At 42.5% G+C, this 16,372-nt stretch overlaps 1 long non-coding RNA gene across 2 annotated transcripts in view; it reads left to right on the top strand.

Moving 5' to 3' along the window:
- The window catches only part of LOC113943225, a 29,225-nt gene that overhangs the window by 7,994 nt on the left and 4,859 nt on the right, over positions 1 to 16,372 (top strand). For both annotated transcript variants that reach the window (XR_003526239.1, XR_003526238.1), the window contains exon 2: positions 15,890 to 15,930. This is a non-coding gene — a long non-coding RNA (uncharacterized LOC113943225). The remainder of the gene's footprint in view (positions 1 to 15,889; positions 15,931 to 16,372) is intronic.

Genomic DNA, 16,372 nt, shown 5'->3' with positions numbered 1-16,372 from the left:
TCAGTGAGAACTTCACTGGACTTCTCAAATACGATGGGTAGTGACTTAGCCACTTTCTCTGCCAGTTCCCTCAGGACACATGGGTGTATCTCATCAGATTTACCTCAAGATAAACCTGAACCTTAGAGCTTTCATTTTGCCCATCCTTTCTCCATGCTTTGAAACTTGTGAGAAAGAATTTCTGCAAGAGCTGGGATAGTAAAGCCATCAAGGAAGAAGAGGGTGACCGCCATGTGTTACCATGTCTCTATGGCTGACAAATCACAGCCCTCTCTGAACTGCAATTAAATGAATGCCAGTAGCTGTAGCTGCAAGGAAATATATGATATTTGAAAAATGCATATGGTTTGGAGGCAATATTATTTTGAGACTTGAAGCTTAGCCACTGGGCTTTGGTTCAAGCTGCACTGGAAGTCATAGGCCAAATTTGCATGATTGTAGGAAAGCCTCAGACAGTCAAGCACCTGTCTCAGTAATAGCCTGCTAGGAAAAAGGAGGGGAAATGAAAGCAGTGCAGTGCAGAGGAGCCAGGTGAATGCTCAGTCAGTGTGATAAGTAAATCTTTTATACAGCTGTTAATTAACAAGAGACTACATTTTACTACAAATTATGCAAGCAGTTTGTACAGTTCTATGGGCATTGTTTTACTATGTCATATGAGGGATGTTGTTGATACTAGTTCACAGGACACATGGCAATTACTGACACTCTAAGTATCTTCTTTTCTACATTTTAACTATTTTAGTCATGTTTATGCGTTACAGTGCTTCATTTTTTTTGGCCTGTGAAATGAGGATGATCACGCTTGCTTCTCAGCAAGGGTGAATCTAACACTAGTAAGGGAACAGTGCTGTAGAGGAGGTAAGGATTTGTAGTTTATTAGTTACAGTAGCCAAAGGAGAAGACTTCAGGCTTTGCCTCAGCGCTTTACTCAACCTGGTAATTAGCTTCTTAGAAATCCTTTATCTAGAGATCAGTAAACTGCATAGTAAGAAATAGAATGAAAAACACAAGAAATGCCTTTTAATTTTTTTGATGTGTTAAAATGAGGGTTTTTAGCACAGTGTTGTCATGGAAATGTTGCTGGACTTGAAGTATCTGACTTTTCCAGCCAGACAGAAATTTGTAGTCACCAGCAGCAAGCAGGACTTCAAACTGTGCTTTTAGCAAGCTTTATAATGAAGTTTATGCATGGTAATTTAAGCATATTTTAACTGCTCTGACAGAAATGTCCTGTGAGAACAAACAAATCTTTCTGAAAATAGCCTTTAGAGAGGTAAAACACTTCTGAGAACCAGCGGAGGAAACTCTTTGTCATCCAAGAGGACATAAAGTCCCTCCATGCATCAGGACTTAACTGCAGTACAGAAAATTTGCACGGTAAGGGTTTCAACTGACTGAAATACAAAAGTATTCTAACAAGTGAGCAGCTTATTTTGTCCCATGCTGGCAAAAGTACTGCTTGAAAGTGACCCTACACTGCTGCTCAGTGTCAGCTCAGCAAGCTCAAAAGCCTGCAGAAGGCAGCAGCTGAAAGTATTCAAGAAGCTCTTTGCATTTCTTCCTTTATTTGTACATAAATTCAGATGGATCAGTGTGGGTGTGTATGCATGTGCACATCCCCCTACTTCTGTCCTCTTTTCACCCGCTAAAGAACATAGAGGATCGGGGACCAAGTGTGTAGCAGAGTACTGTATTTCAAGCTAATAGATTCAATTGCAGGTTAACTTCAGAATTTTCACAGAGGTGTTGCCAGTTCTCCAGGTTCTTTAGATCTGGAGACCCCATAAAGATATGAACATGACAGTAGTGTCTCATATTCCCAAGCAATCAACAGCAGGAAGGAGTCAAATGTTCTTTGTCAAAGCAGGAGTCGCATCACAAGAATCATGCTGTATCATCCTCACAAGGTCTGCTGATATTGGGGAACTCCTTTTCATCTAATGTGCCTGTGCGGTATTCCAGTTGCATCATTTGCAGCCTAAAGAAATCCTGGTTAATCCTAAATGCTGTTATTTTGGATTGCGACCACATGTTTTCTTGAAAATAAAAGTACATTCTGCATTGAAAACGAAAATTTAGTATCAGGGATAGTCTGTTGTAGCACTGATTTGCCTACTCTCAAATTTTGTGAATGTGAAGGTCAATAGTAGTTGACTGTACTGCTACACAATCCCAAGGACAAGACAATGAATAATGTAAGTTTTTTTGGTAGAGGCTGTATGTTGAAAATAACGATCTAAAATTTTCTTACTTTGTGGTGAAAGAGTGTGTAGATAATTTGGGGCTGATAATCCTTTGTACTAGCTTGTTGAGTCACCTTTACAAGAAGGTAAGGACATACATATGGCGAGATATTTGTCTGGTGAAATGACTTGCAATGGTGGGTTGGTCACTTAGCTTTTCAGATCCAATGCACAGGTGTTTCCAAGCTGCAGGAAACAGCAAAGAATTCAAGCTAGATAGAACAAGGCACAAAATCGCAGAACATGGGAGTTCTGAGTGTTTGTGCTGAGAAATATAAAATCACAGAATCAATTAGGTTGAAAAAGACCTCTGAGATCATCAAGTTCAACCTTTGACTGAACATCATCATGTTAACTAGACCATGGCACTAAGCACCATGTACAGTCTTCCCATAAACACCTCCAGGGATGGCGACTCCATCACCTTCCTGGGCAGCCCATTTCCCTTACAAACTAATTAGAAAAAACAAAGCCTTCTTCAGCTTTGCAAGGTCATCATGGCATTTACACGTAAAGCATGACTTTTCTCTTCTTTGAAGTTTTGTATTTTCTGCTAATGAGGAAATGCTTTGGATGGCCCGGTGTAGCAGATCTAAAATCTGAAAATGCCAGGGTCACTATTTTTCTTGCAAAACTGTTGTGTGTAATTGAATACAAATTTTTTGTTTGAAGATGCCATCTGGGTAATAGCAATAGTGCTGGCAGGAAGTTCTTAGCTGGGCTATCTGCACGCACCCTTATCTGTAAATGTTTTATGAACATTACAGGTCTACTGCAGACTGACAAATCAGTTTCAGAGTTGTGGCTGCGTATAGCTATCGGTATAGTGCCTGTAAGTTGTCAGCCCTTCTGTTTTTCTAGTTTGTGGATTCAGCCGGCCTGCATATATCAAGATCTCAATGTCTTTTTCCCATTTGCCCTTTTCATGCATCTAATAGGCTACAGTAAAGCTATGTGATCCCTAACAATTTGTCAGTAAAAGCTGATAGGTAATTTGGCAAAGAAGAGAAAACTAATACAAAGCTTAAATAAGACTAGAAGACAGAAAAATATTTTCCCTTGACTCCCTCACTGCAGGGAAACTGGAATTACTTTGTCCTTCGTTGTTTTCTTGATAAGAGGACAGACTTACTGAATTTGTGCCCAGTTAGTAATATCAATTATTTGGCATTATTATAATTTATTATTATAAGCGGTGTACTAATATATATTAATACGTACTTTGTTCTATTTTCTTAGATTTTGTTTGTGTGTGCTTAAGGACCAGTCTTATTCACCTCATTTTTTGTTTTATCACAGAACTGATCTCATTGTGGTCAGTGGGGTTATTGGAATTACGCTAGAGAAACTTCTATGATATTATATGAAATAAAATATAATTTGTATGCATATTAGGTCACTTTTTTTGTTATTGTTCAAATTTAAGTCTAGACAACAGAGGACTACAGTAGCAATAAGAAAAGCTCTTAAATAGTTAGGTTTTTCTACACTAATTCATCGCTTGTTATTTCTCTAGCATACTTTCGTTTGTATAATTTATTTTGCTGAATAAACATCATCATCATAACTAGTAAAATAATTCCAGTGCTTTTATAAGATTTGTATCATCCTTTTTTTAGGAGCTGTCATATTAAAATAAGATGACTGCTTCTGATTGCTTACCTTACTCCATATAATTTAATATACTCCTTAATGCTGCATGGGACTTCAAAAATTCAGTTGTTGGCAAATAGGGACTTGACTGGAAATAGTTCAAAATTGCTTAGGTTTTATGCTCTCAGCACAAATAGATAGATTAGTTTGGTTTTTGTCATTCTGTGTCTGCCTTTGATTTGTCCATCTTCAGCACTTTGAAAACTCAGCTTCAGTATCTCCAGCTGGATGCCCCACATCACTTCGCACTTTGAAAATGGCAGTCTGATTGTTGTGTCTTGATTCTTTCCTGAAAGCAGTAAAGATAATTTTTAATGCTGTGTTTTCCTCATTTCATCCACTCATGCATGTCCTTTGTGCTTTAATTTGTTGTTTTATTTGCATGTGTGGTAGTTTTCCAGCATGCTTTGCTTTGTGCACTTTGATCTGCAGGCTAAGCATGATGGATTTGTCTGTCACACTCTCTCTTTGTGCTCAGTAGAAGTGTCCTTGTACCAACAGGCACTCGTTTCACTTCGCTGCACTGCAAGAGAGCTTACACAAGCAATCATAATACTAATGCTGTTCTAAGAAATAATTGCTGAGGCATTCATCTTTAAAAAGAGATATTTTCCTCCAAATGTCTTTGAAATAAGTCAGCCCTACTTTTAATTTTGCTATGGACTCTCTGAAGTCTCTGACTTCAGCAAGCTGGATTATGCTGTGCTGTTACTATTACTATTACTCTCATTTTTTTTTTGTGCCTGAGCAAAAGACGTAATGTTTCAAAAGTCTAGAAAGTCTTCAGTGCCTATAGTGTACAATTCTTTATTCAGAGAGACTCAAGAAGGATCTCTGCTATTCCTCTGTATTATAAACAATTTTAAATTTATTTAACGTGATATTGGGTACCTTACATTTGATAGGAACATTACAGAGAAACTGAATTACAAATAACTTTATTTTCACAGAATGATGTTTTCTTCCCTCTTTTTATTTATTTTTGATCCATGTTGTAGAATGAGAGAGAATCTGTGCATTATCTGTGGGTTCTGATTTTGGTAGAAGATATGGTGTCCTTTGTACGTGCTCCAGACTTGAGAGAGGAGAATAAATAAGAAGGAATATTGTTGTGACTGATGAGACAGTTGTGCTACTGTTGTCAGATATATGAACTGTCAAGCTTATCACAAGACCCTGGCGATCAGGCTGACATTAACTGCAAAGTCATTTCTGTATCTGTAATCTGTATGTATTTCAACTGAGCTCATTGCACAATCTCCTATATACCATCCATAAGAAACATGCATCAATATTTTCAGTGTATGGGAATCTTCCCAGATTTCCAAAATAGATTCCTTGTAGAAACACATGGTCTGCACCTAAGAAAGGAAAAAAAATGCTTTTTGTCTCATCCAGGTTTTCCTTCTTAGATTCCTCCACACAGTGAGAAAACATCAGGTTCAGCCCAAGCTGGCTATTTTCCAAGTAAGTGCAAGTTATCCTATGCTGCCCTGAATCATATTTTCCCCTGAAACTCTGTTCAGAGAGAGTGATCCTGAAGGTGTGCCCAGATAACATGATGTGTGTGAAGAGTAAGGTGTAGGTTGTGAGCAGGTAGGCAGTCACTGCTCTTCAAACTTCGATGGAATTCTAGGCAATTTCCCTGAAAAGAAGGCTATTTCTTATGTATGTGCATCCAACACAGCCTTGCAAAGCCTTGAAAAAGAAGTAAAAAGAATTTTGTTGTTGTTTTTATCAGCCTACTCACAAATTCCCTCCCATGGCTTAGACAAAACACTGCACATCTACATTTTTATATCAATGACCCTTTGCTGAAATCCAAGTAGACAAGAAAAAAAAGTTATTACAAGCTCCTGAGTACATTTTCACTAACTGGTTTTACAGGTTTGAAAAAAAAAATCTAAGACTTGCTATTTGTTACTAGAGAATTCAACACATACTCTCAAAACAAGTGTGTAATGAAAGGTAGATTATGATAAACAGAGTTGTCTTTATTCAGTGTGTATTCTGTTTTGTTTTTGGCATAGAATAAATAAAAACTGACAGATTTTAAAGCAACTGGACTATGTTATTTAGTAAAGATGATGGGAAAGGAAAGAGAACGGAACAATCGCTTAGTAATGGAGCTTTTGACAGAGTTTTCTTCATGCTTCCTATTAACACAATTGAACTGTAATCTGTGTCATTTTCTGACTGCATCAAATGGCTGTTGTGGAGAAAAGGAACTGTTTATTGGCAATTTAATTAGTAGTGCTCTTAACTGCTTTCCTTATGCTGAAAACAAGTGATAATTATTCCTATTTTATGATTCATAGAATCATTTAGAACATTGAGTCTAACCATTAACCTAGTCCACCACTAAACCGTGTCACCAAGTGCCACATCTACAGGTATTTTAAAAACCTCCAAGTATGGTAACTCAAATAGTTCCCTGGGCAGCCTGTTCCAGTGATTGGCAGCACTTTTGGTGAAGAAATTTTTTTTAATATCTAATCTAAGTCTCCTCTGGCACAATTTGAGGCCATTTCCTCTCGTTGCTTTTATCTGGGAGAAGAGGCTGACACCACCTGGACCCAACCTCCTTTCAGGTAGCTGTAGACAGCAATAAGGTCTTCCATGAGCCTCCTTTTCTTCAGGCCAAACACCCCCAGCTCCCCCAGCTGCTCCTCATAGGATTTTTGCTTTAGACCCTGTTGCTGGGTATCTGTCGAAGGGGTCCCGGTCCAAGGGGGGAAGAAGACACACAACACACACGAGGATGGTGAGACAAAGGGATGTCTGCCTGCTCAGAGCAGCAGGCAGCCTTTTATTAGGTTTTTCTGCCTCTACTTTCTCACACATAACACAAACATCTTTCTATACAAATACTAAGGAATGTGCACCTGCACACAGCTCAAGGCTGTGTCCATGGGGATTATCTGGTTGGCTTCACTGCTCCCATGAAAAACGGCCTAACACTCCACAATACTCCAAAGTTGTGGGGCTGTAACTTCCCTCCACATTGTGCTGTCCAACTCTCAGGGCCGCTTCCATGGGAATAGGGAGCCGCCTCCACCTTTCTCAGGGGAACGGTCTTACTCCCCTCAATGCCTCCAGCTCTTCTGCTTCCAGGGGGCCCAGGGGTTCCATGGGCCTGCCATCTCCCCCCACAATTCCCCCTGTCTGTAATTGTGCTACAAAGACTGCCCGCATCGTATCCTGCAGGGCCCTTTGCAGGAGCGATACTAAACACGGTAGCATTAGTAACACAACCACAACCATCAACACTATCAAGCATCCCGTTTTGAAAAGTGAAGCCAACCAGCTAGGTATTCCCCATCTGCCAAATGTACAAGGTCCCCCTATCAGCTGTGCAGGGGTTCCTGGCCATGCTCTATCTCCACACAAAAGAAACATTCCTGTAGGGAGTCGACGAGGTGCACTCACTGCTGGAGCACTCCAAGTCCGATTTCTACCTAAATACTGACACCAAAAGGAACTATTTTATAGAAAGACGATTCAGGGGATAGATCCTGTACTATAGATTCACCACGTGTCTGCTCTATTTTATAACCCTTACGATAATTAAAATACACACAACCCTCTGCAAATAGTGACCCTAAAATGTCTAATTTTTGAAATGGAGCACTAACAGGTAACACATCAGTCCAACTATCAATATGTTCTAGACATTTGTGTATATTATTACAGTCCTGTTTCAAGAAGCCACGCTGCTGGATGACATCTTGCACCAGGAGAGATGCTTCTGTGTCGTTCAGGGGGATACCAACAAGGCAGGTGTGAAACGGCTGCTCTGGATACACCATCGATGCACAAAAGGTCGTCTGGTTCAGTTCCTTCATTAGTGTCACCCAGACATTTCGCTTGTTCCACGGAGTGAACTTTGACAGATCAGGAACCACACTGACGACCTCCAGAGCCAACAGCAGGACGCACACACCGCGCGGGTACCCAGCGGGGGCCATCACCTGTTGAGACACAAGCATATCCCCTTCCCCAAGTTATCAACTCATGTGGACCAGACCACTGATCCGAGATAAGATCCCGTATCTGCACAGGAGCTTTGCCAGACAGTGGCTGAGTTGACAAAAGAGAGGAGAAATGCCGAAAAGAAGGTGAATAAGGACAGCCGCCAGAGAAGGTCAGAAAGTTTAAGACATACACAGCTTTGTCTAGCCTAGACTGAGGGGGTTGTCCCCTCATTCCCCCTTTCTATTTTTAAGCAAGTGCTTCAGGGCACCATACACTCTCTCCATCACAACGTGTCCTGTAGAAGAATGTGAAATAGCCATAACATGAGTGACCCTCTACAAAGCAAAGAAAATTTGGACAGATTTACATACATAAGACAGCTTATTGTTCATCCACACTTGAGCAGGTGCTCCAGATGTAGCAAAAGCACAATGGAAGTGCTGAATGACATCATGACTTTTTTGTCTAGTATGTGCATTAGCAACCACCACATGGGAAAACATGTCAGTGGACACATGGACATGCTTTAAATTGCCAAACTCATTGACATGAGTGACATCTGATTGCCAAATCTGTAAGGCCTTAAGGCCTCGAGGGTTAGTACCAAAATAGACAGGAATATAGGCATTATGACAGTCTGGACAGGAAGCAATAATTGAGCGAGCAACAGAGTGAGTTAGACCAAATTGACGTCTCAAGGCTTCTGCACCTTGATGAAAAAACTGATGAGACAAGACAGCTTGCTGGTGAATGTTAGGAACAGGTCCCAAAGCACCAGCAGAAACAAGAGCATCTGCCCGGGCATTACCCTCTGTGAAGAATCCTGCCAGAGAGGTATGACTACGAACATGTAGCACAAAATAAGGAACAGGTCTCTGCAAAAGAGTTCTCTAGAGCTCGAACAAAACTTGAAAAATAAGACCTGGAGATGGACAACGCAACACCACCTGATAGAGTTGCTGTAATAAATTAACAACATATGCACAATCAGTAATAACATTTAAAGACCGAATAGGAAATAACTGAAAAGCAAGAGTTACAGCTCGACATCCCATAATTTGAGAACCCTCTTGATGAACAATTTGATGTTGTCATCCACATTCTGCTTTCCACGCTACCGCAGCTTCACTTGTCTTCCTCGAGTTGTCTGCAAAGACTGTAAGGCCATCAAGGGGCTCTGTGCTGCGTAGTGTTTTTGTCCAATTGGAATTTTCCTAAAAAAAATCTTAAGAAGGGAATGTGAAGATAAATGATAAGAAATTTGGCTGTGGAACCCAGCTAAAGCAGCTTGCAATTCACATTTGTTTTCAAGGCACCACTCAAAGTAGCAAAATTGTACAGGTACAACAATGCGCGCTGGATTTCTGCCGGAACACTCTACACACCTTTTTCTAACCTCAATGATGATTTGAGCTATGAGCTCAAACAATCCAGGAGCAGTTTTTGAGCCCGATAAGGCAAAAAATAGCCACTCTATGATGTGCAGTAGATCAGACCAATGGTCAAACCACTGTACCAATGCCCCAAAAGGAACACTGTGATCTGCAAAAATAAAAAATTAGACAATTTAACAATGATCAATTCACAAAAAAAAATTTAGAATGTAAAGCCTGCTCTACTCGCTGGATGGTTTGAACTGCTCTTTTAGTCAGTTCCCCTTGGTTCCTGAGGATTGTCAGAATGTTTGAGCCGGTCAAATAGAGGTGCCAGCTGGGTGTTTGCCATTTACAAATAGGACCTGATCCAATTCAAAGACCCTAATAGTTTTTGTACGTCAGTGAGAGTTTTGACATCAATATCCAATTGAACTGGCTGAGGAATAACTGCTTTCCGTGTAATTTTGAACCCTAAATACTTCCAGGGTTCCTCTCGCTGCACCTTCTCAGGAGCAACTACTGGGCCAAAGGATTGTAGACTCTTTTTGGTTTCAGCTTCCAACACACCCAACTGATCCTCAGTGGCCACAGACAGCAAAAATATTACCTATATAATGACAACAAAAGACAGCCAGAAAATTACAGGGGATAATGCTGGAATCATAAACCACCGACAAATTGTAAGAATATTTTCATTTCCTGGGAGAGGGTTTTCTATGTATAACACCTGTAAGGTTCTGCACAGTTAATAGATGGAACTGAAAATGCGATTTTTTTCTTCTCTATAACTGGGGTCTAACTGGATTGTGAAAAAACAACCTGTCAAATTAATAATAACAATGGGTTATACAGCAGGAAGCATAGAATGGGTCAATAAACCAATGCTGACACGGTAACCATGACCGCCCCACACGTCTGAGATCATACAACAGTCTTCATTTCACAGATTTTTTCTTTATCACAAAGACAGGGGTGATTAAAGGATTCTGAGATGGTTCAATGTGATCAACATCAAACTGTTGCAGAGCCAACAGCTGTTCTGTAGGTATGAGCCACTGCTGAAATCACACAGGATCTATATATTCTAAAAGAAAATTCTGAGCAGTACCTCCTAGTCTCACAACCCAAACCCCTGGCGTGTCCACAGGCCAGGAGGCCGGCCAGGATGTCCATGCAATGATAGTTACGTCAGGTCCCAAATGCAGGAGTTCGTCCGCTTGGACAACGGACAGCAAGCTTCAAGTATGGTAGAGAGTGCAGGGCAGCTGTGGACGTCTTGCAGAGATTGGCACTGACCAAAAGACTTGTGGTGCATTAGTAGAACCAAATCCTCCATCCCGATGCTCATGAGGCTCTGCTTGGGGAACACAACTCAGAAAAGATACAAATTGAGCTATTCGTGTCCCTTGAGGAATTGTCAGTGGAGGATAAGGTGTGGAGACCATAGCACAAATCTGCCTCGCATAGTTAGCATCAATGACTGCAACATGAACAAAAATCCCAAAATCTCACAATTGTGTTACTAGAATGGCTGATTAACAAGGCACTTAACCCACGCTGCCTTCGTAAAATGCTAAACATCCACCAGCCAGATTATGTGATCAATACATCTGGTACAGAACAAGCAGCAGTCACAAGCATTGAGGACATTTTTCTGAAAACACAGCTGCCACAGGCAGGGCACATCCCAAGGATGAAGGACTAGATGTTTCACGATGAATATTGCCACTAGCTGCCGTATGAAAGAAGCCCCGAAAAGAAGACACAAGGACTCCCTGAAACGACATCGCAGCCCTGGCCACACTGATCAACATAACTGGTGTACTCTGGTCTCCAATCAGGAGCCCTAGAGACACACTATCTGTAGTGCTGTTGATGCTTCTGAGAAAGGACGCAGGATGGCCCTGACAGTCTGCAGGGCCCCCCCGCAACAGGCTGATCAAGCAGGGTAGCAACATCAACAAACCTTGATTTAAACCCTCGAAAACACAGAAAAGGCCAAAGGACTCTGCCTTCTGCACAGCCCACACAGCTACAGCCCATGGACAGCATGACACATGAAAAAAGAACAGCACCAGGGGAAAGTCTCCACCTGAGATTTAACCACTATAAACCTTTGAAACAAGGCTGAAATAGAACACCAAATTTGTGTAAGAACCTCTTATTTAACTTCAGTCCAGATCATATGCCTAGCCAGACAGGGCTAGTCTTGAAATATCTAAAACCTTACCCAGTTTTCATAAGAGTGGAATTACTCATGATGGGAACCTGAAGAATTCATATACCATTCAGAATAAGGAGTCACTATGGTTCAACAGAATCATGTTACACATCCCTGTAAAATCTTGACACCGGCAGAAAGTATTTGTAAGTTTACACAGTTACACATTCATGTAGCTTCTCTCTTTCACACAATCTTTTTCCACTCATGTATTCAGGTGGCCACCTCAGTCATTCATCATTCACACACACATCATAAGTTGTTATTGGCTGTGTAGTTCTCATCAGTCTCACAACTTAAAGGGTATTTATGGCATATTTGCTAATATTAACTTGTAAATCTTGTACAACTCTCCATGCAAAAGACAAATACGACGGGAACGGACAGGATGTTACCTTGAAAATTTTCAACCTTTCTCATAGAGCAAGGACACTCTATTTGTCATAACAGAACCACTTCTGCATTTAGTTTTCCCTTCACCTCCTCCCGCCCCCTGCCCCCCACCCTGCGTCTGCTGTTTCTCTTGAGCACTCGGCCCCCCTGGAAGCAAGTATTGCTTCGTTAAGGGAGCTTTCACTAGCAGTTGTCGGAGGACGGGGGAGAGGGAGGGAGGGAGAGGGAGGAGGGGGAATAGAGTTCATTCGGAGAAAAAATCAGAAAGAAAAGTCAAATTGCCTTTGCTCTCCTCATGTCGCAAGCTAGCTACATGGTCCGCTGAGAAAGAACGATACATAGGAGGGAAGGAACAGCTGCAGCTGGACACGTTCCGGGGAGGAGGGGGGGGGAACTGTAGAACAGGGGAGAACACAGACAGCCCCCCCACTGCACCGCCTGACACCGCGGCCGCCGCTGCCAGCCCGCTACCCCTCCGTAACACCGCTCGGGACCATGGCTGTCGGCAGCGCGGGGGAAAACAGACCCCCCCCGCCGTCTGCCGCGCCGCGGCCCGCGGCCGAACGGCCGCCGCCGGTGCATGTGTGGTTGTACCGCTCAGAACCGGGTCCGGGGCCGCTCTGGCCAGAGCCGGCACCTGGAACCGCAGCTGTTACCAGTCTGCTGGCACCCAGGGCCGCGGCCGCTGGGGCCGCAGCACGGCTGCCGCTGCCCGCGCGGGCACAGATGGACTCGGCAGCGCTAAAACCGGACCCGGCGCCGCTCCGCAGGCACCCACAGCGGGCGGGCCAGACCCGGCTGCGCAGGCACCCGGCGCCGGGTACACAGGCGCGGTACCGTCCGGAGGAGACGTAGAAAGCTCCTTAAGATGAAATCCAGCCACTATGGTCATAAAATCGTCTCCCGGGCCATCAGCAGCACATCCATGCCGTAGCTGTCCTTGATCATCTTGGACAAGTGCTGCCGAGTCTCTAGCAGTGCGTCCATTTCGGCAGGGCCGCTTGGCTGCCCCCGGCCCCGCTCTGCAATCTCCGGTCCCGCTTTGGCTCCCTTCGGCTCCGCCCGGCCCCTCTTCTTTAGTACTCTAATGTACTCCCAGGCAAAGCAGCCTTCCTCTCAGTCCGAAGACACAAAAGCAACAAGCGACATAACTTAGCTTCGTCGGTCTAACACCAAAACGCCGTAACAAAGCTTTCCAGGCGATAAACGCACGCCTTTCGTTTGCACTCATGGTCTGCCCCATGGTGACTTAGAAGAATGCTCAGGAGCCCACCTGCGCCTGACAAGTGCCAAATGCACCCAGGCCTCCCAGGCAACTTGTGCCTTCGAAGTGCGGCAGAAACACTCGTATGCAGGTGTAGAGAAAATCGGACCCGGGTCCTGCAGCGCACCCCGCTGCTATACAGCTCCTGAGTACCGAGCCCCCGCTGCACCTTGCCCTGCAGCTCACCTGCCTCCGGCCGCGATACCCCTACGACCCAGGCAATAGTCGACAGTCTTTTCTCTGTTCGTCTGGTCCACACGGGGCACCAACTGTCGCTGGGTATCTGTCGAAGGGGTCCCGGTCCAAGGGGGGAAGAAGACACACAACACACACGAGGATGGTGAGACAAAGGGATGTCTGCCTGCTCAGAGCAGCAGGCAGTCTTTTATTAGGTTTTTCTGCCTCTACTTTCTCACACATAACACAAACATCTTTCTACACAAATACTAAGGAATGTGCACCTGCACACAGCTCAAGGCTGTGTCCATGGGGATTATCTGGTTGGCTTCACTGCTCCCATGAAAAACGGCCTAACACTCCACAATACTCCAAAGTCCTCAGACTTCAGTTGTGGGGCTGTAACTTCCCCCCACATTGTGCTGTCCAACTCTCAGGGCCGCTTCCATGGGAATAGGGAGCCGCCTCCACCTTTCTCAGGGGAACGGTCTTACTCCCCTCAATGCCTCCCGCTCTTCTGCTTCCAGGGGGCCCAGGGGTTCCATGGGCCTGCCATCTCCCCCCACAAGACCCTTCACCAGCTCTGTACATAATAAATTGGTTGTTAAATAGCACCAAAACATATTGCTAATCAGATGCAACTGAAGGAATCAAAACATATAAACTCTCAATTAACTGTAACTTCCAATTAATCATTTATCTGGGTGATGTGATCTAGTAAGGAATTTCTCTGCTATGGAAACAAAACTGTATTTGTAAGCAGTGTTTAGCAAGTAATTAGGATGCAGACAGAAATCCACAAATCCAAATCTTGTAGGACACCATTAAACAGCTGCGTTTCATGGTGCGGATACCTCACAAACAGGATGTAGTGCAATAGTCTTATGCAGGGATTAATTCAGACTCTGAGTACATAAGGCAAGGAAATGACAATTAATTGAAAGACCACTGTGTTGCAAAGCGTGTGGATTTCAAGGGTGGACCTGAGATAAACGATCTGTTTGTATTGCTATTGAAGTGTTTAAGGTGACTAATGAAGGAAATGTGTATGCGTATCACTATCAAGAAAAATCAGTGTTTACAGATTCAGTTACCACAATAGAGCATTTTGTATATGTATCTTCAAATGTAACAAATACTGTACTTCCGAAATTTACAATTATAACTATTTAATGAAACTCGACAAGTAATTAGAGTTGCTTAATCAAACTTCAAATGCCAATAGCTTCCAGGATTAGTTTCCACTGGACTTTGATTATTTTCTTTTCTACATCTATATTTTTACATAGTTTTTAATTACAATGATGTGATATTTTCTTACACAGGATCAGAGCACTGATTTTGCAGAAATAAACAGACCTGAAGAGACACAGGAAATTATGTGATACTATCTCTGCACTTTCAGTTAAACATTCATATATGCATTACAAGCACTGGGCTGTTCCAAACCAACAGCCACCTTTTGCTTTTTCTGAATTTGCAGTTATGATTCATAAAAAGTAGAAAGAGTATCATGGAAGCACTGGTGTGTATCAAGAAAAGCTTTAATTTTATTAGATGTATTTATTTCCTGTACTTTTTGTTGTCCATCTTCTGTGTGAAGAGAGCATTACCTGTCTCCCAGAGTGGAAGAAGAACCTATTGAGACTGACTGAAGTGGGAAAGGTTACTTTCCCTGCTGGAGTATCAGTCTAATAGCTGTGCCTACAGCTTTGTTAAGCTCTTCAGCAGCAGATGTGAGGATGTGAGAAATTCTTGCCTCATTACTGTGAGTCATCAGGACTGGAAAACAGACTGATACAGTCAGTCACAGTTGGTTTTTTGTGATTTGCCCTCTCTTCTGATGCCCTTCTCCCCACAACATGCTAATTTTCTACCCACTTTAAGGGGGTCTTTAAAGTTCCTCATGGATGAGTTGCTAGCATTTTTTAACTTCAGCAAAGAAATGTATTCTCTAGTCGTGTTCTCAAAAATAACAGAACACTTCCAACAAAATTTTGTCATTAAGATTAGGTGCAATTATCAGTCCTTACTAGGCAGCTGGTATATACAGCTTCAGCTTGGGTGATTAAATAAAACTAGAAAGCTGAAAGACATGTCATCGGAATGGAAAAATGCATGCCAATTTAGCACTTGCTAAATTTGACCACTGTTATTTATCTTAATGTCTTTATGGCATTTAAAAAAAATGTATTTTATGCAACAAGCTTGTAGCAAGAATGAACTTACTAGTTTAATTGTAAAATGCTTTAAGTACAAGGAGTAGCAGGTCAGAGCCATTTAAAGGAGCTGATGATTTGGCAGAAAATAATACAAATAACACAAAGCTGCTTAAATAAAGCTCTAGCCAGAGGTACTGGTCTTCACTAAGGTATTTTCTAAGGTTAGAGGATGTACATCCACCTTTTTCCCTGGCATTGCAGTAGTCTGCTCAGTTCTCTATGCCAAGTACTCTTAATCTCATAAGAAAATACTGTACCAGAGATGGTGTGCATGGCTGACTTTGGCTCAGGCTGACATAAATTATTATTGCTTTTCAACTACAGAGGCATTTATTTGAGGCAAACTTTTCTTATATTTACAGACACTGGCCAAAATTCCATGGATGGGAAAGCAAGAGGAAAGGTCAGTATTTGGTAAACTTCAGTCTGTTTGTTTCTAAGCCACAGGTAGGTGTGTTGTGTGGAAGCAACAGTGTCTAAAGCATCCTTTCTGCGTCCCTCAGCTGCTTTTGTGTGGATCCCAAAAAGTCAATGCAGAACTGTGTTAGCTGTTACCTGCCATCTATAATGGCTCAGCAGGGGTGGGCAGGCTTATTCTGCACTGGAGCATTTAGGAGAAGGTATCACTTTCCAGTATGCTGCTTTGTCTGAAGGCTGTCATTTAATTATGTGATGAGGGAGGTGCCCTAGCTGGATTTTCTCATCCTCTCAATCCAGGTAAATGATAACATCAAAGTACAAAGGGGTCTCAATCTTTTATTTGTAAATATGATTGCTTTGGGAGGATGTCAAAGAGGAAACAGCAGGAAGGGTACATAATGCGCAATTAAGTAATCTTACCTTTA

This window comes from Corapipo altera, unplaced genomic scaffold, assembly GCF_003945725.1.
Source record: "Corapipo altera isolate COAL_440 unplaced genomic scaffold, ASM394572v1 61411, whole genome shotgun sequence".
In the NCBI taxonomy this organism is placed as follows: Eukaryota; Metazoa; Chordata; class Aves; order Passeriformes; family Pipridae; genus Corapipo; species Corapipo altera.
Note: the sequence above shows the minus strand (reverse complement) of the source record. Positions and strands in the feature narration are given on the sequence as shown.